This window comes from Pezoporus flaviventris, unplaced genomic scaffold (genome assembly GCF_033815535.1).
Source record: "Pezoporus flaviventris isolate CSIRO_AGI_PZ_B2104156 unplaced genomic scaffold, CSIRO_AGI_Pfla_v1 ptg000001l, whole genome shotgun sequence".
Lineage (NCBI taxonomy): Eukaryota > Metazoa > Chordata > Aves > Psittaciformes > Psittacidae > Pezoporus > Pezoporus flaviventris.
Genome location: NW_026892549.1, coordinates 56,866,807 through 56,893,422, shown reverse-complemented (window position 1 = coordinate 56,893,422; position 26,616 = coordinate 56,866,807).

The window sequence follows — 26,616 nt, the reverse complement described above, 5'->3', positions numbered from 1 at the left end:
TACTGTTAACAAAATTTAGATGCTTCATCATAGAATAAACCTTGAAAGAGGAAGTGATATTGTTAAACTCAGCTGAAAACACCAGTGCATGGCATACATGTAGTTTTAAGATTAAGTTGTAAAACTAGTATGTAAATATCATACTATCATTCATGATTCAAAAAGCAGCCAGGAGGACAGGAACTACAATAGGAACAGGTATGAGCTGTAATTGTATCACTAGGCATCCTTTCTGTCTCTATAAAGTACTGGAGTTCAGTTCATCAGGAAAAGCTGATGCTACTCTGGTTGATGTTGTAGTACAAAGGAGGTAGAGAATCCTCATCTGCAGATAAAAGAGACATAAGCTCTAATGAAGACAAGCTTAAGAAAAGACCCCCCTCCCAGTCTAATAGCCTGAAGGCATCTTAACTGAACTGTCTGAGAATGAAAACCAATCTGTTTAATTAATGCTGAGCTCTAATCGTTAGCAGCAATTACAGAACAAAACCTATCTCAAGACAGGGATTCATGCACTAGGAAATTAGATGCAGTAGACAAGACCATAATTAAAGAGCTTAACATATTTGTTTCTGGAAGGTAACCTGCTAAATTTATGCTTCTGTAAATGCAGGATTGTATCCTTCAACTGTGGCATGGGTGAACCATCTGGGCGGGTGATCTACATGATGTTGGACTTTCAACATGATCTGTGATGTTCACTGCTATGGTTTGCTTCTATGCCCATGATGAAGCCAGAAGCTGCTATTTCTCCTGCTTTTCTTATAACTGTTTTGACTTACTTACCTGGTCACTGAGTCAGCATTTTGTGAGTAGCAAGAGCCATAGCACGAGGAGCAGCTGCTCAGTCTCTTCTGAAGCAGCAACGAGGAGGCATCGAAGTCAGGAAGTAACAAGTTCAGAATACATGAAGGGAGAAATATACTTCAAATATTGCAGAAGGCTACAGATACGACAATATATAGAGATTCCAAAAGTGATGAAATATCAACATCATGGATACAAAAGAAAATATAATACCTCTGAGTTGGAAGTTGGAGCTCCAAATGCCAGAAAACAGCATGGAGACTAAGGAAGTGGGGAATGATTGCCTTGTTCCTGAGGTCTTACCAAGTCACGTGCCCAGTGCTGACTATGGCTGCACATAAGACAGTCCTTTCAAGGCCACCCATTTACTTGGGGATTTTGAGGTTGGGCCTGTATTTTTCATTTCTCCTCCTTCTTTTTTCCATACCACATTAGGGTTCACTATAGTGCTTTCCAACAGCTGAGTACCATGGTTACTTGGTGGATTTCTGTCATTTCGTGGCAAATGGCAAACACTGGTACCATTTGCCTTGTCAGTGGCGCACTTCCATCTTCACTACACATTAAGCCCTTTGGCTTGTGCTGGTGCAAAGCTGAGAGAGCATGTCTGTCTAGTGGTGCAGCAATCTTCACTTCCAGATACCTGCAGAGCTCCCTTGCTCTCCCCTTTCTCCCAGCACCTTTGTTCCCAGGCACCATTCTCCCTCCTTCAATTCCAAGCCTAACATAAAAGACTGAGCCGTCCAATTGTTATCATAAGCAAACTAACCAAAGGGATCATTTTCTTGTCTGACTCAGATCTCTGCAACGTACAAAGCTTCTACCTTCTGCTGACTTACGGTCCCCAGACATCAAACTTCAGCCATGTCTCCAAGAGATATAATATTTGATGTTATCAAGAAACTGCTGAGCCGATGTGGCTGATACACTACCCACAAAGAATCCACCCAGCCTAATGCATCACACTGGATTAGCTCACTCACTCCCTCCCCAGCTCTTTAAAATGCTTCCTCAATTCAGGTGATTTGGCCAGGACTGTTTGCCACAGCTTGCTATGCAAGGCACAGCATGGTTACATTTGCTCAAATCCTCCCCTCCCCTCCCAAAAAAATCAGAGCAGGATTTTGCTCAGTCCACCTTCCCCTTTCTGTCTCCTGCTCCCTGTTCGCAGCACAAAAGCTTTCCTTTGTCAGATTTGTTAGCCTGTGACTGACAAGCAATTACAATAAGTAATTTCATTTCAGCGAAAGATAATAAAATGTGATACCATAACTACCCACAGAGCCTCCAAAGTATTCATGTTCACTCTAATAACCTGGTGAGATGCTGTTAATCTTGACAGAGGCTGCCCAGCAGGTGCTGGGGAGCCGAATCTTCATATTCTTTCACTGCTTGATGATCCTTCCAAAGGGAAAGCTCTAAGCTGTTAAAATGCAATGGCCCTGCTCTATTTTTTAATTACATTTAGTTTATTAGAGGCACAATCAGATGCATAGCTAATCCCAGAGCCCGCCCTACCTTACCAGAGAAGGAAAAGGAGATCTGACTCATACAGGCTCTCGCAATCTGGGATGTGTGGAGCTGTCTCCCTCTGGGAGACAGAGGCATTGAAGGGGAATGTGCAGCGGAGGGGGAACTGCTGTTTCCAAATGCAGATGATTTTTACTGATACTTCCCTCCCCTGCCCAGGGACCCCTTTGACACAAGTTGTCTTTGCCTTCAGGTATTCCTCCTAAAGCCAAGATGTGCCAAGGAAAGACTGGTGCTGATTTACCATTCAGTCTGTCTGTCCCCTCAGGACCAGAGCGCAAATGAGCTGAGTAGGGGTGAGGAGACAGAGGCACTTGGTGCCAAAGAATTATGGGCCTTCCCCTTGTAGAACAACTGCATTTACCAGCACTGCAGAAACAATACTAACTTTCCTTGAGATGCCACTCCTGGGCGCACATCAGCACGAGAGAAGGAGCAGGGTTCAGTCAGACAGGTCTCCACAGCATCAGTGGTACCTTTTAGACAACCCTATCTGCAAAATGTCTGTAACCACAAACACACCATAATGGAGGTGAGAGGGTAGAGAGTTCTCATAGAGGGGGCTAGTTCAGGGACTAAAGTGTGAGGGTGCCATACATAAAGAGGGAAAGCCAGAGGAGCTGCTCCCAGCCAAGGGCAAAAGAGCTGAAAGGCTGCTGCTAAAACTTCCTTGTCCACTTGGGAAGCAAGATAAACTGAAGGGCCAGGATGTTCCTCACTCAAATCCACCTGGCTGCTGTTAGGTACTGCCTTGCTCTTTTTAAATCCACAATTGCAATTAAATTGTTTTCCAAGCTCTTGAAAAGTAACTGGAATGCTCAGAAATGCTCTGAAGGAAACGACAATTGTGATATAACTGTTTCCATCTTCCAGCGATAACAGGTGGGTTCTAAGTTAAAACCTATGATACTAGCTCTTTAGAAAAGAAGCTGTATATGGCCCAGCTCTCACTCCTTCCCAAACTGAGGAGTGGGAAAGGCATGAGCATCATTTCAGTCTTCTACTCTTCAATCAATATACACCAAGACCCTGTTGAATTTCAAGGGAACTCAGTATTCATGCTGGAGAACAGTCCTCTGCAACACACAGCATGGACATCTCAGAGAGGTAATTTCTCTTCCCTACTGTCACCTCTTTACAGCTAAATGGAGCTTTAGAAGAGAGGAGTAATGTCTATGTTGAAAATAGCTGAGCTGTGTTTTTCTCCCAGCGTTGTTCAAAGCAAAACCACAAGATGTTCCTGCTATTGTCTGCAAATCTACTTATGTTACATCCTTAAACATAGTTCCCTTTATCCCAGAGGGCCTTCCTGAGTCTGCGTACTGAAAATGGGGAGAAAAAATGAAATTCTGTATTTCTTTAATACTGAGAACATGAGAAATAAATAACCTTGGGCTTTCTCTCCTCCAGGAAGAGAGGTGATGTAAGAGCAAGCTAAGGGCAGCTGACTTACCTGGGGTTCAGAAGTATGGTCCAAACCAATAAAAGAGCCTCTTGCATAAAATGAAAAGGTCAAGAGTATAAAGATGTGATCTCGGCGGGGAAGAGAGCCAAGAAAACAGTTCGCTATTTAAATAGCTGATTAAACAAAATATAATGAGGGCTAACTTGGCCCCTTTCCCAGGGTTCATAAACCCACACAAAGAACCTCCTCTGGGGGCAGTACAGCCTGACGTGTGCCTTACTTAAATCAGGCCATTTAAACAGCTGACCTTTTTCAGTGTCAGCTTCTGCTTGTTCACAGACCCACAGCTCTTTCTGAAGCTAACCTTTTCTTCTGCTGCCTGCCTGCTTGCATTGTGTCTTCTCCACCTTGAGATGCAGCAGGAGCCAAATTAAATAAACCAGAATTACAACAGAAGTTCCAGGAAAACCTTTGCTGCACTTTTAATTTCCCCAGGTCCCATTTCCTGAGCAACAGCCTGCCTCACCTGGCCTTGAAGGGCTGGGGAGCCCAGTTCCCTATGTTTTGCAAATCCCAAACTGCAGAAGATGAAGCTGTGCTTCAAGAGAAGCATTGCACAGAGCTAATCCAGACAGGTGATGCACCCTGTTCTCATCAAGCTCTTAAGTACACCACAGCTTCATTTTGCACAACTTCAGCAGCCTGCTCTGCTCTCCAGTGGACTGGTACCAGGGCCACACTGCTCTGCTAAACCTGAGGAACAGATTTCCAGCAGCAAACTAAATCACTTCAGCACAACCCCACCTTCACCTGCTTCACAGCTTCCAGACAGGTGACTTATATTATATTAGCCCATTGCTCATGTAGAATTGGCTTTTCATGTCAATATTGACCATACAGACATGTGGTCCGTATGGTATGGTATGGTATGGTATGGTATGGTATGGTATGGTATGGTATGGTATGGTATGGTATGGTATGGACCACAGGGAACACCTCATTTAAAAAGAAAGGTTCCCATTAGAGAAGAGTCTGCAGGCTCAGAACCATGAACACCAAGAGGAAGAGTAGGCAAAGGGATGGAATAGCTCTAACTGCATGTCTTTGTCTAAAAAAAATCCACTAAGGTCTTTGAATTGCCAACAGGAGGCTGTGGATCAGAATTTGGTTTGGGAAGAAGGGGGAGTACTGCAGCTATCAAAAGCTTTCACTGAAGTGAAACAATGACTTGAGCACAAGAGCTGGAGTTAATGAAAGGACAAATTATGATGCACTGCTCAGGGAGATATGCACATTTATCCTGCACAATGTGTTGTGCAGGAGGTACCTCACTTCCAAGTTGTCTGGATACTTCTGCTTTATTCTGGTTCCTGATTAGCCTGAATTGATCATGCACATGTTCTGCACAACATGGCTGGTTTTGCACTCTTCAGAGGAACACCAGGGTCAAACACTTTCAGAGGAACAAGAGTGAATGCAGTCCTAAACAAACAGGCCAATTTCAACAGTGCTGAACAAGGTTGATGGAGAGGAGTTGTGGCTTCTGTATCAGAGCCCTTGGGAAATGTCTCAGGAGTCTTTATTATCCCCATTACACTGGCTGCACAGATGGATCTGTGAGATGGAAGGCCATGAACAAAGTGCACATAAACATTGTGAAGCTCCCCAAGGTCAAGGAATAACTCACAGCAGCCTTACCAGGCCTGCTGGATTTACCTTTTGCTTCTCCATCCCTCCTGTATGAAATCCCTTTAAACTGTACCTGTTGCATTGCAGTACCAGAATGCCCACGTGAAAACTGACCCTCCTGGCTGGTAGTTTTGCATTCACTTAGTCTTCCTTTCAGAGAATCACACCCACAGACTGGAAAGACTAGAAGAAAGCTACTGGGAGATTTCAGCCCCTTAGTCCAAAGGTAAAGAGTAAGATAGATGGAAACTCCATTTCCAAGGCTAGCTGGGGAAACCTCAGGGTGCCTTAGGACTTGTGAGCAGGCAATATCATTTACCAAAACCATCTGCAATTAGAAGGTGGACTTCACCCTTCAATGAAGAATAGCATGGAGAATAGCAAGACTGCCTCTCAGCTGCAACCTTTTAGCTGCCTGTCCTGATTTGCACCTTACAAAGCTCTTTTCTACTAACCACCCAGCAAAGCTTGCCCTTGTGCAATGCATAGTCCTAGTGCTCATGAGTCTCAGTCACAGTACTCAGGCTGCTGGATGGAGACTGTATGATTCAGAAGGAAACTACCCAGAAAAATAGGTGGACTTACCACTGTCTGAGGGCACAGAAGGCACACCCTCATGTCACAGTGGCTCAACACACCATACTGTGATACAAATATGCTTGCTCACCACCACCCAAGATCAGAGACCCTGGATACAAGCACCTCGCAGAAAAGGAATGAAATAGTGCAGAAAAATGAATTCATTGACTATTTTGAAGGTTTGAACTCTTTTAAGGGATAAAAACATATGTACTTTCATTGACATCAATGAATCATCCAGAGTTAATAACCTAGAGACTCAAATGTTCTGAAGAACACTGACCTCCTCCAGGGTTGCAGGAGGCTCTGGTTTCACTATGGGACAGCGGCTATCCTGAACTTGAACAGACCCAAGTAGTCAATTGGGTACCATCCCAATTTTCCTGAATTTCCATGGACCTCTTCTCCAATAAGTTTGATTTCTCTTGGCATTGGAAGGAAGGAAGCTGGAATCAGAGTCATGAAAGAAACAAATGCTGTTACCCACCTCTAGTTCAAGCCCCATCTCTGCCAGGCTCCTGGTCCCACTGCAGGGCACTTACAGCTCCACAAGCTGCCCACGTTGGAGAGGACTGGCAGGTTATAACCAGCCAGACATCCGCCTGAGACAGTTTTCAATGTCTGATATAGAGAAAAAAAGGACACATCGCTTCCCACTTCGAGATGGAGGTAGCCCCATCTCCACTTCTCTCCCCATCCCAAGACCAGACCACATCTCCAAACTCAGGCAATTACAGACTCCAAAATGTTGATTCAGCACATTGTGCAAAATATCTTGACTTACACATCAGCATAATGGCATTCCTCCCCTCAGAAAAAGATTCTGATAGCCCAGAACAGGCTATTCACAGAGGTGAAGAGACCTTCTTCTTAGGCCTTTAACAACATTCTCTTGGCCATCAGAAGAGATGAGCAGGAAGGACTGGCTTGTGCCTAGCCTTGCAGAGTCTGCTTTTTTCTGGTGTGGTTTGCTTTAAGCCTCACTTATATAACACTTATTTATCACAGCCACACAGGCTAATTCATGTATATGTATTTAGTAGAAAAACATTTGAATTAATGTTCCCAGCTTGTTTACTTTGAAGGACTGAATGCCCCCTCAGGAAGACACACTGATCTTAAAGGAGGCCGTTCTCTGATGAACACTGGTTCCTGCAATATTTATGGCATCTGAAGCCTTTTCTCTACTCTTGATCTTTTGAAAAAGAGATCCCAAAGGAGGGTGACAAAGCTCAGACAGTGGAGGAGGGAGAAGAAGTACAGGAAGGGTCCCTTTGCTCTGAGTGCAACGTCAAAATGTAAACAGGAAGGTGATCAAGGACTGCAGTCATTTCTAAATTAAGCATTTAAAATGTATAATGAATAGGAGAGGAAAAAACCCACTGAGCCAAATATCTGCAGCTTTTCCCAGTTTTGCTGCTCAATTCTGCTAATTTAGGCCATATCAACTGTGATTTTGAGGCCAGCCAAAAGAACTGATGCCAGTGGAAACATCAGAAAGCAAACCCTTCATGGTCTAGCACTTGCCATCTTTCTAATTACTCCACATGGCCATATTTATTATTAAAAATAAAATATTAAATACTTTTCTGGCTTCTTCAGAACTGAGTTTGCACTCCATATGGGCTGAAAGAATGAGGAATACACACTTGCTACCCATGTGATGTTCTCCCTCCTCCTCTACCCTGAAGGGAAATCACCGTTCCTTGGTTGGGTTTCACTTTGATGGTGTAGTAAAGAAAAGAAAAGGCAAAACATGAGCAGAAGGATCTTAGGGCTAGATGCAGTACTCCAAAGTCTGAGTTGAAATATATCACTGACCTGCTATTTCATCTGTAGTCATTTATTTCCTTTAGCATTCTGCTTCCTCACCATAAACTGAAGTAATTTCTTCTCCCCTGGCTTTAAATCACCAAGTGCAGGACTCAGCCCATGTGGACAAGGAGCAAAAGCCAAGTGAGAGAGCAAACAGTTTTGCTGTTGAGGTGGTCCCCACTACGTGGGAGACCTTCCTCCACACTTTTAACTTGCTTTATCATGTGCCATATACAATCATAGGGCTAACCCACCTCATATGTACGAGAAAGGACGGGTGGGTAAGTTATGCTGCAGTTACCAGGTGTTTCATTCACATGTGCAAAAAGAACAAGCAACAAGTAGAAAAACATCTGCTTCCCCCATTTCTGAAGGACGTGCTATGGTATTCTGCAAACCAGGTAATAAGCAGAGTCATTTGATTCTGTTGAATGGATGAAGTCTGTGAAGCCATAAGCTTTGAGCTGTGCCCCCTTTCCCTTCCCTCCATTTTCCTGAGAATTCATTTTGTCAGGAAAATCCATGCTAACAGCAGAAACCACAGCTGAGCCACGGCTGAGGAAAGAGGAGGCCAGGGTCCAGGATTACAGTGTAAAAGATGCAGTTTTCAATCACAGGGCTTTCCTTCCCCTGGTTGAAACAGGTGGGCTATTTGACCACCATAAGCTATTCATAGGTGGTGATGTGAGAGAAAAAGCAAAGATTCAAAATAAAAATAAAAAGGGTTTTAAAAGTGTTAGCTTCAAAACAGTTCTAGAATGTAGGATTCCACAGAAGTGACCTGCATCAACTCTTCCTTGCAGGAAGAGAGGATGGAGAGGGGATGTCCAAAGAAGACAATAAGGGGATGACACAGGTTTTGAAGATCAAGTTGGTAAAGAAGTTGATGATGGCACATACACTCTTGTCTGTGCCTTTTCCACCCACCACCAAGGAGCTGTATCTGTCTGCTATATTAAGATGAGCTACCAGCAGAAAAGTTTTCCTATAGATTTACCCAGTGGAACTAATTGCCTCAAGGTATTTTGGTAGCCAAGAGCAAAAGCTTTTTACAAAGCTGTTACAAAACCCATTAGTCATTTCTCTGGGTGACTGGAACCTGCATGCAATCATAGCCTGTGTGCAATATATATCCTCAGCTACAAACCTCCTGGTGAGTCTTATTAAGAGAATCCCTCTAATTAGGCAACCAGAGCAGTCAGTTGTCTCAGGCATATTGCACTGACCTGAAGCTCTGCGTTTCCACATTGCCCCCACTGAGAGGGGGCTGTAACGTATGCCTCCAAGTCCTCGACCCGAAAGGTCCCTCTCGGCTGGACAGAGCAGTCTAGGTCTCTGTGGCTCCAGATCAAGGGCAAACAGGAAGGACGAGAAGCTGCAGGGACAAAACCTGGTGCCTGTCAAAGTCAGCCTTGGCATCTCCCTGCATTCATTTTGCTCCACACTAAGATGAGGGGGAGGGCTGAGATGCATTGTCAAGATTTCTACCTGAACAAATTAAAATAACCAATTTCAGGTTAGTTTTTATTCAGTTATTTGTTGCAGCTTGTCACCAAAAGGCCTCTTTTGGTTGTATAAAGCACTTTCCCAGATTAGTCATGCGGCAGATAGAAGTCAGAGCACTTCTCTCATCAAGATGTTTGTTTTAAAGGGAGATCATAAAAACTGAACCACGGCACAGGCACAACAGAAGAGGTGGGAAAAGCAGTGTTTACCAACCAAGTAGTTCATCACTGGAGAGGTAAACGGACATTTGAGCTCATTTCACTACATAATGTTATTAGCTATATGAAATTAGACTGTCAAATACGGCTCTATAAAATGCAAAGGGAATGCAAGAGGGCAAGAAGAAGAACAAACACACAGGGGACAAATCACTGTCACTCACAAAGGAGTGCTTGGCAGACTAAGAATTAAGTTCACTCCTCAGGGCAAGCCATCCCCAGCTGTTATAAATACATTTTAATGCCCCTGTCAGCATGCGGGAAGAGAGAGCCAGCCTTCCCCAGCGCAGCATGTCAGGTGTTTTCTGTCACTCAGAGAGCTCGAAAGAGCCATACTTAGACTGTAGCTTTGTCACTTCCCCCTCTAGCAGTGCTAAGGCAGCTCCTTCACCAGCTAGCATTGGAACCACTGGAGCAGGCAGTGATTCTGGAGCAAAGGCAGGCACAGGATGCTACCTGCTCCAGCTCTCGCAAAGCAGCGACAACTGGGCAGTGTGGTTGCTGCCTGCTGCTGCCACGCTCCACCTTGTATCACTAATGCAAACAGGGAGTTTGTTGGACTCCTTCAATCCCCCTCTGGGTTGTATTGCAAAATAGGCATCTAATAGACTGCTTGGCTTTCCCTTGGGAACTGTCCTACCACGCTTGGGTGGCAGGGGACAGCAAACCCCTCGGCTGATGGCCAGCCTGCAGGAAACCTCCCTCAGGCTCACACCAGGAGCCATTCCCAGAGAGAACCAGGTCAAAACTCAATCCTTGAGTAAAAAGCCATGATGTCCCCAGTCCCCAGAGTATGGAGTTACCGCCCTTTCCCCATTAGTCCAAGTTGTACTGTCTTCTCTAAGCTGCAGCTGAGCTACAGACACCTTTGGGGTTACTGTGAGCTAAACTGGAGCCAGTTCTCTTTGTTATTGCTTTCTTTTTTTTGTTTCTGAAGAGCCCTGCAGCACTTTATTCAGAAACAAATGCCAAGAGGGGCCTTTTCCCCTTGCTGTCACACAGCTCTGCAATGCTCCTGCTGCCAGCCCAAAACACCATCTCCAGCAAAATGAGAGTCAGTGTTGGGGGTGCCGCCAGGCTTCAAAATGGAGATTGGCTTTGCTTGAGATGAGCAGCTCTTGGGTACGGTTCCATCAACCCAAGAGGGCGGAAACCACATCTCACCTTGTAAAGGCTTTTGGGTTTCTTGCAATGTCTGTTGCCTTTTACTTCCCTCTGAAACATGAGTTTGGCTGCAGGTAAGACCATGACCTCTGAGCAGGTCAGAAATATGCAGCATTTAGCACATGGGAGACCAACCACAGGGACAAAATGGGATGTAGCCATGAATAAGCAACCCAAATGGAAGACTCTGGAAGAGAAGCACATTTCAAATAGAGAGCATCTTCAGAAGACAAGGCAGCTGTCTGTCCAAGGAGCGGGGCTTACAGGGCAAGGCAAGTTTCATTCTTCCCTTTCAGCTCAACTTAGTAACCTGTTCTCTTCCTGACATCAGGTCAGTGGATGAGCTGGCCCACCCCTGACTGTGCTCCCCAGTTACACCAGTACAACAGCTTGCAAGGTTTTGCTGTAGACAAAACACTGAAACAAAACAAAAACACCCAAACCAACAAGTCTTTGAAGGTCACTGAAACCTTTATCACTGCACAGTTATAACTGGAGAGCAGGGCCCCGCAATTACTTGGATGACACTAAGCAGGAGGTAGCAAACATCCCTATTGCTGCCAGAGAAAGGCAGCACTCAGCATGAGGCACAGATTCAAAGCTTCAGCCTATTCCTTGCCAGTCAGATGTTGCCAAGGTCCCACTAAAGGATGGTAAAAATGAGCTGGCTGCTCTCTCATTGCTACTTCTATTGCTTTGCTGACATGAATATCTTGGGCCAAAACTAGTACAAACTGGCATCACCTGCTTGAAGCCAACAAAAGCGACACACTGCTGCACCAGCTACTGACCTGACCCTGGCGATGCCCAGGGCAGGGGGACAGAGGCATCCTTTTGAGGCTTTGTGCCTATGATTTGTTCCATTCTCACTTGATTTCTAAATGGTTTTTGTTTGCCTGCAGTGGGCTCGGCAATAGCTCACGTACAGTAACATGCCAAGCTACCGCAAAATGTCTCAGGAAGAGATATTTCACTCAGCTCAGCAGCCCTTCAAGGGATGCATCTGCTGTCAGGCGCGTGTGCTCATCACCCACTGATGCATGGGCCTGTCTCAGAGCAGACTCTGGTTCAGCGCGTAACCCCCTGCGAGAGGGAGATTTTATCAGCATTACTGTGGCAGCAGTTCTTTAAAAACCAATGTGGGATCTTTCCAGCAGCACATGCATGCAATTTACAACCTTACAGCAGCAGCACCGCACCACAGATTACTTAATCCATCATTTCCCGGGAGGGGAAGGCAGTTCCTAAGGCACAGGGAGGTTTCACTTGGGTGAGACCTGGTTATTATCTATAGAAGTAACTGCTTCAGAGAACACACTCTGCTTTCTAAACGTCAGCTGGAAGCAAAATCGCATTCCCAAAGCCTAAGCCCCCCTCCTGTCCCACTCTTAGCTCTACACGGCCAAAGATTTCAATCAGAAATGCCACACCAGGAATTCCATTTACAAACATTCATGAGACACAGAGATTAAGGTAGACTGAGCTGAGCTCTTAGGCAGAAGTTCTTCCCTGTGAGGGTGCTGAGGCGCTGGCACAGGGTGCCCAGAGAAGCTGTGGCTGCCCCATCCCTGGCAGTGTTCAAGGCCAGGTTGGACACAGGGGCTTGGAGCAAGCTGCTCTAGTGGAAGGTGTCCCTGCCCGTGGCATGGGTTGGAACTGCATGAGCTTTAAGGTCCCTTCCAACACAAACCAGACTGGGGTTCTACGATTCTATGATAAGTAGCGAGGCTCAAAGTCAGCCTTACCCTCCCAAGCTCAGCACTGGGACCAAACTACCATGCTACAAAAGCGAGACTTTCCTGTCTTCAACCATGAGACATTTTACTATCACAGAATCATAGAATCGACTAAGTTGGAAAAGACCTTTAAGATCATTGTGTCCAACCATTAACCCAGTGCTGTCAAGTCCACCTCTAAACCATGTCTCTGTGCTGCTTCTACATGTTTTAAGTATCTGCAGTGATGGTGCCTCAGCTACTTCCCTGGGCAGCCTGTTCCAGTGCTTGACAACCCTTTCAGTAGAGAAATTTATCCCAACATCCAATGCAAAATAGCCACCACTGATGATGGCATAACAGCCTAAATCATTTCAAATTGCTTCTCATTTGCTATCATTACTAACCAGCAGAAAATGAGAGGAAGAAAAGTGTTTTCTAGGTATATATTTTCTCTCTGAGAGACCTGATCACAAGACTATATTAGGTCTTTCACAAGAACCCACTGATCTGATCAAAGATGGTTGATAACTTTGGTTTGGGACTTTTCATTAGGGACTGTAGAAATAGGACAAGGGGTAACGGGCTACAACTTAAACAGGGGAAGTTTAGATTGGATATGAGGAAGTTCTTTACTGTAAGGGTGGTGAGGCACTGGAATGGGTTGCCCGAGGAAGCTGTGAATGCTCCATCCCTGGCAGTGTTCAAGGCCAAGTTGGACAGAGCCTTGGGTGACATAGTTTAGTGTGAAGTGTCCCTGCCCATAGCAGGGGGGTTGGAACTGGATATCTTAAGGTCCTTTCCAGCCCGAACTATTCTATGATTGATTCTATGATTCTATGATAACTAGATTAAAAAGTGTGCATCTGCTTTTTATTGATGTCACTGAGTCTAGGACTTCTGTCTAAGCTAAACTGGATATGGTGCCACTTCCAGATCACCAGCTCATCACTATCTCCATGTGAAAATACCACATGCAAAACTAACATTGGGTTACACAAAGTTATTCTTTCTCAGCCTCTGCACCCTGCATTGATTTTGTTACTCATCTTCCAATCCAAAGAACTCCAGTTCTCTCCAGGAGTTTCTAAGGGACCCTGCAGGTGAAGGGTACCAGGAGCAGAAACATGGCTCTCTGAATAGCCATCAGTACAGAACGTTGTGTATGTTCTTGTTGAGCACTTCAAAAAGCTTGCCCTTGCTCTCCGAGCGCTGACTGCCCAGGGTTCCCTCAGACTTCTTCATCACATACGAAGTGACACCATCTTCACACCATCCAACGCTCTGATTTTCTAATATATGGCTTATCTCTTTCATACACAGCTGAAGAAAACTATCACTCACCTCTCCCAGGGCTTGGAACCACGAGGTGGAAGCTTGTGCTAATGTAGTCCCAGTCCCCAGCACTACAGAACTCCCAAACCAAAGAACCTATGTGAACTCTGCAAAGCAATATGAGGGGGATGATTAGAAATGCTTTATTGCTGATGCATTCAGCCAATTGTGGGGGAGAGAAGTAGGGTTAATCAGGTTACATGTCCTTAGCAACAGGTCATCAGTGGTGGTTCCACCTCCCCCCCGAATCTCAATAGTATCAGATTCTTCTTCACTGAAGTGATCTGGTACCAGCAAAATCACGCTCATTTACGTGAGAACCTCCCACCAAGGGGGAGAAGGTGATTTTTCTCTTGGACACAGGATCACTTGCTCTGCCACATTTCCTGCCTTAAAAATGTTCACCAGGAGCTCCAGGTTTCAGTGTGGAAACAAATGCCGGAGGAAAGAGAGGGAAATCATGACTAGCCTGACTCTGTCCTTATCTTTCAGCTTATCAGTGCAGAGCTTAATGGCCATGTTCTGGGGTACACGTGCTTTTCTGGTATAAGACAGATAGCTCCATCTCCTGGGATATAGCTCAGTCCCTGGGCCATTAACAGAGCCCTTGAAAGGGCTCATTCTCTTTATTCTATTTTTTAACCAGTATTGAAGAATCCCCTGTGAAAGTGTTCAGTGACTGTGTGAGAAGGAGGGCAGGGGGAAGGAGAACATTTGCTTATCTTGTGTTTAGACTGCAGCCATTTGGAGATAGATAACACAACACTGCCAACAGCCAGCCTGCAGGCCTGGGGCTTCCAAATGAACCCACTGCTTCATTTCTTGTCCCTGGATTTCTTGAGGGCACTGTTATGCAGCCAAATCACTGTCCTTTCCCCCAAGCAAGTCAGGGTTCTCAGTGAGCAGCGTTCTCTGCCCCCAAGGAAGTGCTCCCTTTGGTCTCAGACTGGGGCTCCTGGTGGGCTTTCCCATACAAAATCAGAGAAAAGGGAGTGGGTTTTCAAACTGGAAACTTTGGGGTTTTAACACTTATGCTGCAACACTGGAAGACACTTGGCTCCTGAATCCAGGGGCTAATGCACAAGACACACAATAAAAACAGAGTTTGGTAAGAACAGTTGACTGAAATCATAATAATAATGGATAATTCCAAGGTGTGGGGCATATAACTGTGAAAAGCAAAATCATTTAAGAAAATACATGACAAGAGTTAATACGCCAAATTAATTACAAACTCTTAAAGCAGAATATGGTCCAAAAATACTTGCTGCAAGTACTTGTAATGAAATCATGACAAGATAAAACTGCAGCTATTTTTATTAGGAAATATTATTGAGTATGATTCTTATGAGGACAGTGTCTAGCAGCTGCAGCCAGGGGAGGACTCAGTTAAAGGAATACACATCACACCTCAGGGCTTATAAATTCCCAGTCCAGTCAGTACCTTTGAAGACACAGCCTGAATGGCACTGCCAAGGAGGGCCTGTTGTTCAGTCCTGCAGAGGACCTGCTGACCAGGGCTGTCTACTCTCTGTCATGGAAATGTGACATTTTACATCACCTCTGAAACAGAGCTTGTGGCTCCTGAAGCATCAACTGGTGCTGCCTTTCAGCATTAACTGAGCTGGGCTGCAGTGTGTCAGGCCAGGGTGGCTGTTAATGGACGAGCAAAGGCAGAAACGCTGCAGGACATTAAAAGGCAAATCATAAAGAAAATAAAGATGACTTTATGGCTTTACAGTAAAAACGGGCATAGAAAAGAGGTTCAGAAGAGACTGCTGCTTTGTTCTGAACCACTTGTGGAGATCAGCTGGGATTTATCAGACAGCTTTTGGATCAGAGATGCAGTAAATGCTGATGCAGTTGTTACAGCAGGTCTCTGATCTGTTTTTCAAAATGGAAAATATAAACTTATCTACAGTTTATCTTTTCCCTTGGGTTGTGCTTTTTTTGGTTTTGGGTTTTTTCTCTTTGCTTTGAACAATTAAATGATGCTATAGATAGTGCCTGCTTGATACAGGTACCCTACAACTGAGCTCTTCAAAAATAAGCCATTGCATTATATGTTGCAGAGTGCTTGTCAGCTCATGCCAACACACATCACTGACATACTTGGGTCACAGAACTGCCCTTAAACAGTCTTAACTATCTGGGGAAGGAGGTAAGAGGAAAGTGTGCAAATATGCAAGAAAACAAACATATGACTTTCCCCATCAAGTAACTTATCGTATCTCTAACAGCTAATGATCTGCTTGCTGCCTTCTTATGCTGAAGTTACACCTTTTGTGGGATGGGAATTAACCTCTACCCATTTACTAAGCAATGCTTTACGAATGTGAGCTCCTCTTTCTCATTTCAGAGCTGAAGCAGACAGAAAATGGAAGCTCCAAGGTCGTATTTTTCCACAAATTCTTATCACTGTCACTGCTCTGCTCTTGGTAGCAAAGCATCAACTGATCCCTGGCCTATGCATGGCTGCTTCTGGTACATGTCAGTGCCTATATGTCTGTGCAGCCCAGCAAATGCAAGATGAGGAAAGAAAGGAGCACATCCAGCTGCATAGCAAGGTGAAGAGCTATCTGGAAGGAAACATTCATTTTGGCCAAGAAGACTGTTTTCGGCTAATAGAGATTCCATAACTTTTCATGTTCACACAGGAAGAGTCACCCTCTAATTTCAAGGGCCTGTCCAAGATGCTTCTTTGCAGTAAAGCGTGTGGGACTCACTCCATCCCCTTGCCAGGACTCAGACTGGGATTTCAGGGAACTGAGGTTTGCTGAGGCACCCAGACCTCACTCATGAATTGTGGCACACTGGGACAGACCATGGGTATGTATTAGTTAACCCTAGTCTCCTCATGAATCTCACTGCTCCAGAGAAAGGTGACACTTCCCTACACATTGGCCCTAGGATCTGTGCATAGCCAGATGGTAGAAGAGGGGAGGGAATAAAGCCATCCTGAGTCTGCCTCCAATCATCTGAATGTCCTGAAGTGTGAGGTTTAATTACCCGTGTCATTAGCTTAGCTTGCTTCAAAAGTGGTGTTTGACAGACAGAATAAAAGACTATCATACAAACTCATTATCTCCTGGTTAGATGGAAAAAGAAGAGGTTTGATTTGAAGTTAATCAACAAACCAGAAAGCAAACCACAATGCAACCATGACCTAGAAGCAAGTAGGTAAAACCTGTGTTGGAAAAAGTGGGTTTGGAATAAATGCTTAAATTAGTATGTTAAAACTAATCTGTTTGGAACAAATGTTCAAATTAATAGTGAATTTCCTTTACCCAGCTCTTATATAAGGGAAATTGCAAGAGTTGCTCAAAACAGGGAGCCATCAATATTTGTAACTGAGATAAACATGTCTCCAAGAAGAAATCAGGTGTGCTTATGCTGGGCAGTGTGTTTTGAGATACCTTTAAATATGAAGAGAGCAGCTCCCTTATTCTCCTGACTTGCACAGTCCATCAATGCCTGCACAACCCCAGGGCCCTGTGGGCTTCTACCACAGCTCATTTCCCCTGGCACCAGTTTGTGCTTCAAATGCACCACCAAGAATTAAAAATGAAAGAATAAATGAGATTTCCAAGGGCTCCTCATGTCAGACAAAGGGAAGAGGAAAGAAGAAGGAAGGGAAAGCAGTAGTAACCTTCTCCATTGCCAGGGTGCTTGCTGGGGAGAAAGGAACCAAGATGTCTCTTTTTCTTTCCTCGTGAAAGAGGGAGTTAAGGTGGAGACTGAGAGCTGGTGCTGGTGCCAGATGCCATGTGGACAGGGGCTCCCTGTTACTGCTTGGGTTGGATTCACTTCTGCACTGCCTTGCCAATACCCCCGATGTTTCCTTCCTGCAGAGACAGAGCCAGATCACCTGAGATGGAGTCACATTAAGTTACTGGGTGATTTCTGTGGCTTGCACAGTGTGAAACAGTCCCCCAGGTCTCAAACTTGTTGGGAGCCCAAAGGCAGCATGGACCTGGCAGCCTTGATAAGGAGCCCTGGGGAGTGGGAAGGACATGGAACACAAAGAGAAGAGGGGCAGATTCTCAGCAGGGCAAACCTACCTTGTTCCACCTTTCCCAAGGCCGTCTGTGGCAGCTGACCACCCATCTTGACCACCTACCACAGAACCACTTACAAATGCCTCAAAGCATTCCCTTTGCTTTCTAAAGCCGCTTCATCCCACTCCATAAAGGCACGTATCCATTTCCATTCCTTTAACCCTTCTAACCTCACCTCCTGAACTGTTTTTTAAAAGCATCTCACAGTCCCAACCCCTCTCGCCCTTCTCCTCTGCTCCAAAGAACAATTAAATCCCACTGCCCTTCAGCTGGCTCACTCAGGCACAACGGTCACTGACAGCCTGTGAAGCTGCAATGCCATCAAACCTCCTCCTTCCCTTCTGCTTGGATTAGTGATGCAGTTTCACCCAACTTGTTTTGCAGCTAGGTTTTGGGTACATCCTGAATTCACTTTGACTCCCCTGCCCTGCAGGGGTTTCCAGCAGGCCCTGCAGTCATGTCATCCTTATTAGCCTCTAAAACCCTATCTGTTTCCATCTGTCAGTCACACAAACATATCCCAAGACTTTAGCAGCACATCACCATCTCTCAGTCTTCCTAGTAAGAGTGAAGATTGCCTTGCAATAAAGACAGAACCCACCAGCACAACGCATGTGACAGAAAATAATGAAAACTGGATCTTGATCAACCAGGAAATAACCCAAAAGGAGAGCCAAGGGAGAAGGGAGAGAGAAGGGTCCCCATCAGGAAAACCTCAGCTCCTCTCTTCATGCTGTGGGCTTAAAGGTAGCTTTGCTCTAAGCCACAAGCAAAAGGAAGGCAAAAAAAATACCTCGCTTTAGGAGTATCTCAGAGGAAAGGAAAAAGCCATCTGGAGCATCAAGTCTGTCCCACCTTGTTTCAGGCAACTCCAGACATGATATAGGGCTTTCTTAAGAGTGTCAGGCCATGGGCACCCTGGAGGGTCATACCTAGAAGAGACTTCATCCTTCCAAGGTCAGCCTTTCTAATAGGAAGTTGAAGTGTGTTCCCTCTGCACTGCTCTTTGGTCCCTAAACAGGGCTTAGTAAATAGCACAGTAAAGACAGACATCACTTCTCTAAAACCTGCAGCCCTTCAGATGTACCAAATCACGTATCAGACAGCAGTGACACCTGAAAATCACAAGTGACTTCTGAAAGTATTGGCTTCTATTTTTGGAAGGCAATTCCTTCCCTTGAAGATCTTGCTTAAAAAAGGTATCAGGTTTTCTTCCATTCTGTTGATACTTGTGACAGAACGATGGCAATGTCTGCCTTTGCCTGGTTTGAGTGTGCTAATCCCCTTGGAGACAATGCATTGCCATCTCTATGAAACTAGGCACTTAATGAGATGACTGAAAACTGTAATCAGGCATTAGGTGAAACACCCAGCCTCTGGCTATTTGGGATTATTGACTCAGAGGGATAAGTTGAATCATTTCTCTATCACGTTTAGTCTCAAATCCATACAAGCTTTTTACCCTTACTTCAAAAATACATAAGCAATGTGCTTCACAGAACTACACTTACTGTCACAGCTGAGACCAGAGGTCTGTGTGGCTGAAGCTCTAGATACCAAGAGGGTGGATGGACTTATGAATGCAGATATGGGCAACTCACTCAGCAGATCTGTGCCTCCTGGACCTCTCCTTCCTGGAATTCCTCTTTTGCAGTCAGTTCACACGGTGGTTGTGAGTTCACAGACAAACGCCTGCTACGGAATGAGTGCAACATCCCCCTGTTTTCCATGCTGATGTTCTCTACACTGATGTTTTCTGTGGTGGGAGCAACTGTGACCACAGCTACAGGGGAAGAGCCACTTTCTCCATGATCCCAAAGTGTCGTAGTTTCATGTAGGCAAAAAGGAACTTAGTGACTGTGAGTAGAAGAGTGGTTGGCACTGGTGGAAGCAGATGGGAACTGAATCTAACAAAAGGGCAACAGTCCAGGTCAGTCACAGGCAGGATGTGTACTACAGCTCCTGCACCTTCCACACAGTTCTCCTTTCACAGAAGCAATAGCCACCACCAGGTATATAAGCACCTTTCAAGACATAAATAAGAACCTAAAGGAACCGGACCAATTTCCCCATTAAATGCATATTGCCACCATGAGGCTGAAATGAAGGCCTGGGTCTGAATGTATTGTCAATAGGAGTCCATTTCCAGAGGCATCAATTATTACAATTGCAATAAATCATTTACAAGGTGCTGTAAATTCCAAACAGGGTTGGACAAACTCAGTATTTTCATCATCACTCATTTCTCTTACAGCCAGTGCAAGGCTGGGAAGAGGTACCTATCTTAAACAGGATTGATTGGAGGCACTGCACTCTAATAAGGGGTAGACTTTATAAAACAAAGGGTAAATCAAGGTTAAACCTCATGCAGGCAGTGCCAGGGCTGCAGTGCTAACTGGTAGCAACACCTGAAGGTGGTAATTTACAGCTGGCTTGGGGATGCCTGGAGGGGAGGTCCAGAAACAGCTCTTCTATGGAGACTTGTGTGTACAGAAGAGGTTCTGACACCTCTTGAGATGATCAGGAAACACTCCATAGCATCATCTGCCCGATATTGATCTGCCTGACAATCACTGTGCTGACCTGTGGCTATAAGCTTCTACCCTGCATAATGTGAACCACACAGTGCAAAGCACAGATAACATGAGGTCAGATTCTGCTCTTACTATTCCAGTGCTCCCCAGCCGAAGCCTGATCCAACTGGTGGGACCCACTGCCACGAGCAATCTTTGCAGACTCTGGGAGCTTCTACAGCTTGGCCATTACCCTGCAAATCCCTTACTTACAAATAAATAAATAAAGCAGTCGATAGATGGTGCTGACACAAGAGAGCAGCAAAATCAGCATGCCTGTTAAATCAGTTGCTGTTTGGGATGTATTTTCTCTACCAGGCTGTCAGCTTTGAGTCCTGTGCTTCGCTTCCCCTTTCTTTTCTGGACCAAAAACCTACTACTGTTTTCTCTGAGAGTCTAAGTGCTGCTGACTCCTTTGTCTGAGCCAGCCACTTTAGTAATGTGGGGCTAAGTTCTGCCAGGGTTTTATTCACTGCAAGGCCCACAGAGGGACTTAAAGCTTTGCAGCAAGCCACAAAGGCCTCAGTGAGCATTCAGCCAAACCCAGGACTCTCTGCCACCTACATCAGCCCAGAGTGACTCAAGCAAGATGAAGGGTGGCGTGACACCATGGTGGATCCAGCCTAATGTCAGCAAGATCAGAGCCTGACCTCCAGGTTTGAGAGGCCATCTGGTCCAAGAAAGAGCCAGGGGGCATTGCTGGCAATGGAACAAAGCAGAATCAGGCCATTTGGAAGCAATGAAAGCTGTGATCCAATGACACAGGAGTTGGCATTGATACTTACTGAGCCAGCAGTGATTTTTCCCATACAGACTTACCTTGAAAACATCCCCAGTGTGCTGGCAGTGATTGGGAGAGACATGCTGATATATTCTGGACCACCGAATATATTAGTCCAGAATAAGGCATGGAGCATGTTTCTGTACAATTTTAAGAACTGCAGTATCAGCCCAATCTCCAGAGAATATTAAAAACATAAAAGAATTTATAAATATTTCACATTAAGCCTCACTGCTCACAGTCTGCAAGATTCCTCCTGTAGTTTAATACAGTCAATGGATGATTCATTTTGCACAGTTTCGGGGTATGTTTATCTAGGTGTGTGATTTCTCAATTGCCCATGTGTTGTGGGCAGTAATGGTCTTCTTTGGGGTCTATGCATGGCATGTAGCACAGAGCACTCCTGGCCCACAACCCACCCATTCAGCTCAGTCCATGAGATCATTGCAGGAAATGAACTGCCGGGAAAGAAACATGAGGAAGGGCAGTGGAAGGGCAGGCTCTCCTGCTGAACAAAGGCTACTGAAGATACCAAGAACTGATTTCCCTTTCTCTCTCTCACTGCCTAATGGGAAACCTCTGCCATGTATTACTTCCAGCCAGGCTGTCAGTCTATGTTGTACATGTGGTCCCCTGGCAAAACAGGGAGCCTTGGGCCATGCATCCAGCCTGAGCCAGGGAGCTCCACCTTGTCAATGTGCTTCCAGCTAAAAAGAGCAAGCTGTGCTCTCCTAGCACGGACAACATGCATTGCCTGCAAGGGGCCTGGAGTTTTCTCCACAAAGGGCAACAAATAATGTTATTCCCACCAGAAAAAGACAGAAGGATAATTAACTTCCTGTCCGTCTGATTCACATGAAGGCATTTGAAAGACATTTTGGGTTCTCCCCCTCCTTTCTTTCTGTTCTGCTTGATCTGAGAGCATGCCTTTGCATTTTGCCGGTAGCTTTCCTTACTGGGATATATCTAAGCTGTGATAGTTATTTGTGAAGGGGGAAAAAATGTACAATTTGTCTTCTTTCCCTAAAACCAAAATAAATCCTCAACACATCAGTACTTCTTTGAGAGACACTTTGCTTTCTGAAGGTCCATGTATGTACATGTGCATATTCCTATGGCTATTCTTAGAATACAGCCATATCATCTTTTGTAAGCCGATCAAGGTCACCATGTCTATCCCAAACCAGCCAAATGTCATTTACCTGTGCAAGAACAACACTAAACCTGTATTACCATATCCATCACCATCCGAGGGAAGGCGCTATCCTCACTCAGACTTTTCTGGTCCTCCTCCTTCAATTTTTCTATCTGAGTCTACAAGTTACAGAATTAAACAGCTGCATCTCCTTTGATATATGGCTAAATATTGATGTCTTCTGGGGGACCCGAGATCACTTGGGTTGAAACAGCAGCAGCCTTGGGAGTGTTTCATGTCTCTTTTGAAGCAGCCAAATCTGCAGGCTAGTACTGCTGCCTAACTAACAACCTTCACTAAGATTCTTCACTTCAAATGCATTCATAGCAGCAACAGTTTTTAGGAAACACTATGAAAATACAGCCCCTGTGTTGAGCCTTCTGGCAGATGCCTGAACATGCACACACCTGGAAAGCTTGGTGAAAGCCCTTTGAAATCTGTCTCTGGTTTCCCAAACTGTTTATTCAGTCTCCAAGCCACAAGAGGTCATCTTGCCGAAGACCTACTCTTTACTGGCCTCACCTAGCACAAGGTGGGGAGGTGGAGAGAGGGAACACTGACATCCTGGCTTGGAGATGTGCATTTCATTCAGCATCTCTTGGTGGTGTTCCCCTTTCCCTCCCCATGTCACAGAGCTCAGGGAAGCCTGCAGGAAAGCAGCAACAAGGACATTCTTGCCCATTTCTCTACAAGGCTCAGGACAGATGCACACAATCACCCAAATTACTTACAGAGAAACCTTGAGAAAGGCAGGCAGACATTACCCAGCATGCACATTAGCTTTGGGGGTCAACACTTGCAGAAGGCAGTTGCACCACACTCAGTACCACTCCTCACTCCAGAGGTATGTTTTGGAAACCCAGCAGTATCAAATACCACAGAATTTAGCAGGATTTTGGCTACGTCTGCCAATACAAGTTGTTACTGCCCACCAACTGCTGGCAAAGCTATTGGCTGTTCCTTGTGATAGCCTCTCACTTGTCCTTCAATGCTTATCTGACCCCGATCCCTAGGTTGCAGGCATCTGTAGCAGCTGAAATGGGCCCCACTCGTCTTAAAAGTGAACACTGAGTACCTATGGCAAAAGTGAGCTTGTGGCCCATGCTGTTATTTGCAGACAAGACTATAAGGTAAGATTTTGGGTACATTTCCCACCTGCAATCCTACCTGAACACAAACCTCCTAATTTTCCACAACCCCCTTGTAATCATATCCCTTCAAGCTTGTGAAAAAGCCCGGAAGTACAAAATAGTTCTTCTGTCCAACTCATTCAGTGGAACCTCCACAGCAGAAAGAGGTACACCAAAGCTCCTGCCCAGGGATTGGGAATTTTCCAATTCAGTCTTTTGTGGCTCCCACCCATCTGCACTAGTACAATACAGGGGCCATGGCTGGCTCCATGGCCAACTCAAATGCAACTGGCAGAAATGGGAAAGAGATATAATTGTGTTTCTCCAGGAAAAGTGGTCATTAGGAGGGTATTATCTGGATAGTAGTTATATAAACTGTGGCTGAATGGGCTCTATTTACAATAAGAAAAATTGCCAGAAAGTGATCAGAACATATGCGATGTGATGAAAAGGCTGCACTTGAGCAACATGAAAAGCCAATAATCTGTGAGGAAGTAGCTGTTTGATAGCGAGGAATTTTAAGCAGGAATAGTGCTGGGGAAGGGATTTCAAATCTAATCAGACCATCAGTTTCAAAATGTCTCAGTAGTCCCAAAGCTTGTCTGCAATGTAGAATACCAGACAGAGAGAAGGCTGCTGAAGCCCATGGCCAGGTCCAGACCCGGTATCTACCTTCTGCAAATCCAGTCTTTACAATAGCACATCCCCTTCCCTTTGACATGCAACCTTTTCACAGAGGCAAACTCCTGTCTTTAGACATTTAGGAGGTCATCCACACCTGAAAGGAATCTGTCCCATGACCCTACAGTTTGTCCCATTAAGCCAACATCAATCGTGACATCTCTGTAACAACCTATAACAGCTCCAAGACTCAGTCTCTGTAAGCACAGACTGGGATATTAAAAACTCAGTCTATCAGAGGAGCTTAATTTAATTTGATATGTTTGAGACTTCTACAGGGAGCATTCTGTAGGGATCTTAAGTGGAGCCAGGCACATGGTTTCTGCTACTAATCCCTCATGAACTATAAACCACCAAACCACTACAGACACGAGTTCCTCATACAAGAGCACAACCTTATCTAGCCAGAGAATCACCTCCCAGTGGGTTTTTGCCATAATTTGTTATTAATGTAAGAACATAACATGGCTGCACCTCCAACTATTTTCAGCTCATCACCTTCCAGCACTGCATGAGGTTGCTGTGTATTTATAATGAAGCGGAATTCTTCCTCATGAACATGTTCCAAGTTCCCTTGAATATGTATAAACCTGTGGTGACTAATTCCCACTCATCCTCTCTTTCCCATGCAGGTTTTTATGGCTTCCACTACAGAAAATCAGAGCTTTCTTACTCCTCTTATAAAAATTTAACTCTTGATCAGCCTTTTCCTGAGCTTCCTCCATTCTGCTGTATCCTTTATGAGACACAAAGACCAGAGCTGCCTACAGGATTCAAGGTATGGATGAGCCATGGATTTTTACAGCCACAGAGATGTCCCCTAATGCTCTCACATTCCTGCCAGTATTCTGGGGGAGGTTGCAAAGCATTGGGCTGAAATTTGCATTAGACTTTCCACTGCAGCCCTAATGGAATTTGGAATTCCGTAACAGAATTCCCTCATTTGGAATTGCCAACAGTTTACATAAGATATTTATTTTCTCTAAAGGCATCGTTACATTGTGTTTTAGCTCACACTTCACTGCTCAGTCACAAAGTTTCATGACATGAAGATATTCAGAGGCTTCATCACCTACCCTGAGTAACTCTGTACCATCAGAATAGAGGCAGGCCCTTCCCAAGACATGTTTCAGGTAAGCAAGACGTGAAAGCTTCTTGCTCTGCACAAGATGTGCAATTTTTAGACAACAAAAATTAAGCCGGATGAATGCCACTGTGGAGCTCTACTCCCCAAGCTCCTGAAGGAAGGCATAAGAAAGGCCCTGTGAACTCAAGCCCTTGTATACAACCAGACAGAAAAGTGGGTCTGCAATTCCTGGCAGAACATGATTACTGTTAGAATTAGTATTGGAGTAGTACTCAAAAAATGCAAGTTTCAGCCCTTTATCTCTCCGGAGACAGAAGACTTCCCTTCTCCTCCCTTGCTGTCAACACTGGTGGGAACCACAAGACACAATACAGCATACTCTGCAGACAGACCTTCCACTTTTGCACTGAGTGTATACACCTTCGGAAGGGTTAGTCTCAATTTTTTCCTGCTCTTAAATTTCAATCCTAAATTTAAGGTCTGACAAACCTCTCCTCTGCCATATGTCCCCTTCTCACATCATTATGGCCACCTGCAATTTTACATATAGCATATGGAGGGAGATGGAGTTGTATTTGTGCAAGTCTCATTCATTCAGTATGATTAGTCTTAGATCTTCCAGTGCAGATGTTAACACATATGGCCACTATCCTCACTGTGCTCATCGAACAAACAAGACCATCACGTTCCTAACTTCAAGCTTTAGAGTACTTACAGACTGACAGACCTAACCCTAATTTCCCTGCTTGTTATTTTCCTTCTCTGTTCAGCCAGACAAATGAACACTGCACTCACTGCACTCCCTGAACTGAAGAGAGAAGCAGGAAGACTGTTCATTAGGAAATAAGCACTCAGCTGATTTGCACAAAATGCAGACAGGCAATTTTGCTGGATTTCTCTTTTTTTATGCTCTATTCTCTCAAAAAAAAAACCCTTCTTCAGCTGCCATATAACTACATAAGGTTGCATTTACTCATTATTTAAAAGATAGGCTATCAATGATTCAATACAGTGTTTCCTTTACTCTCAGAGTTAATGGTGAGCAGTATCCAGGTCTGCAGTAGGCTGGAGACTAGTTTTGGTAAGGTGACAGTGAGATGGTCAAGCTATTCTGCCTGCTTGTATTGTTCAAAGATCTGATGCTAAACCACTGGGCACAAAAGAAATTATTTCTATAAAGCTGTTTGAAATTGTCTTTAATTTATCAGTTTTCAAGATATTTCCTCTTCTCACAAACACTCTTAACACTACTCATACCAAGAGATTTGTAGGAGGGCTTTTCTGCTACGTTTGTAAAACCCAAACCATTTTCATGACTGCTTTTGGAAGTATAATGAGAACAGAAGTT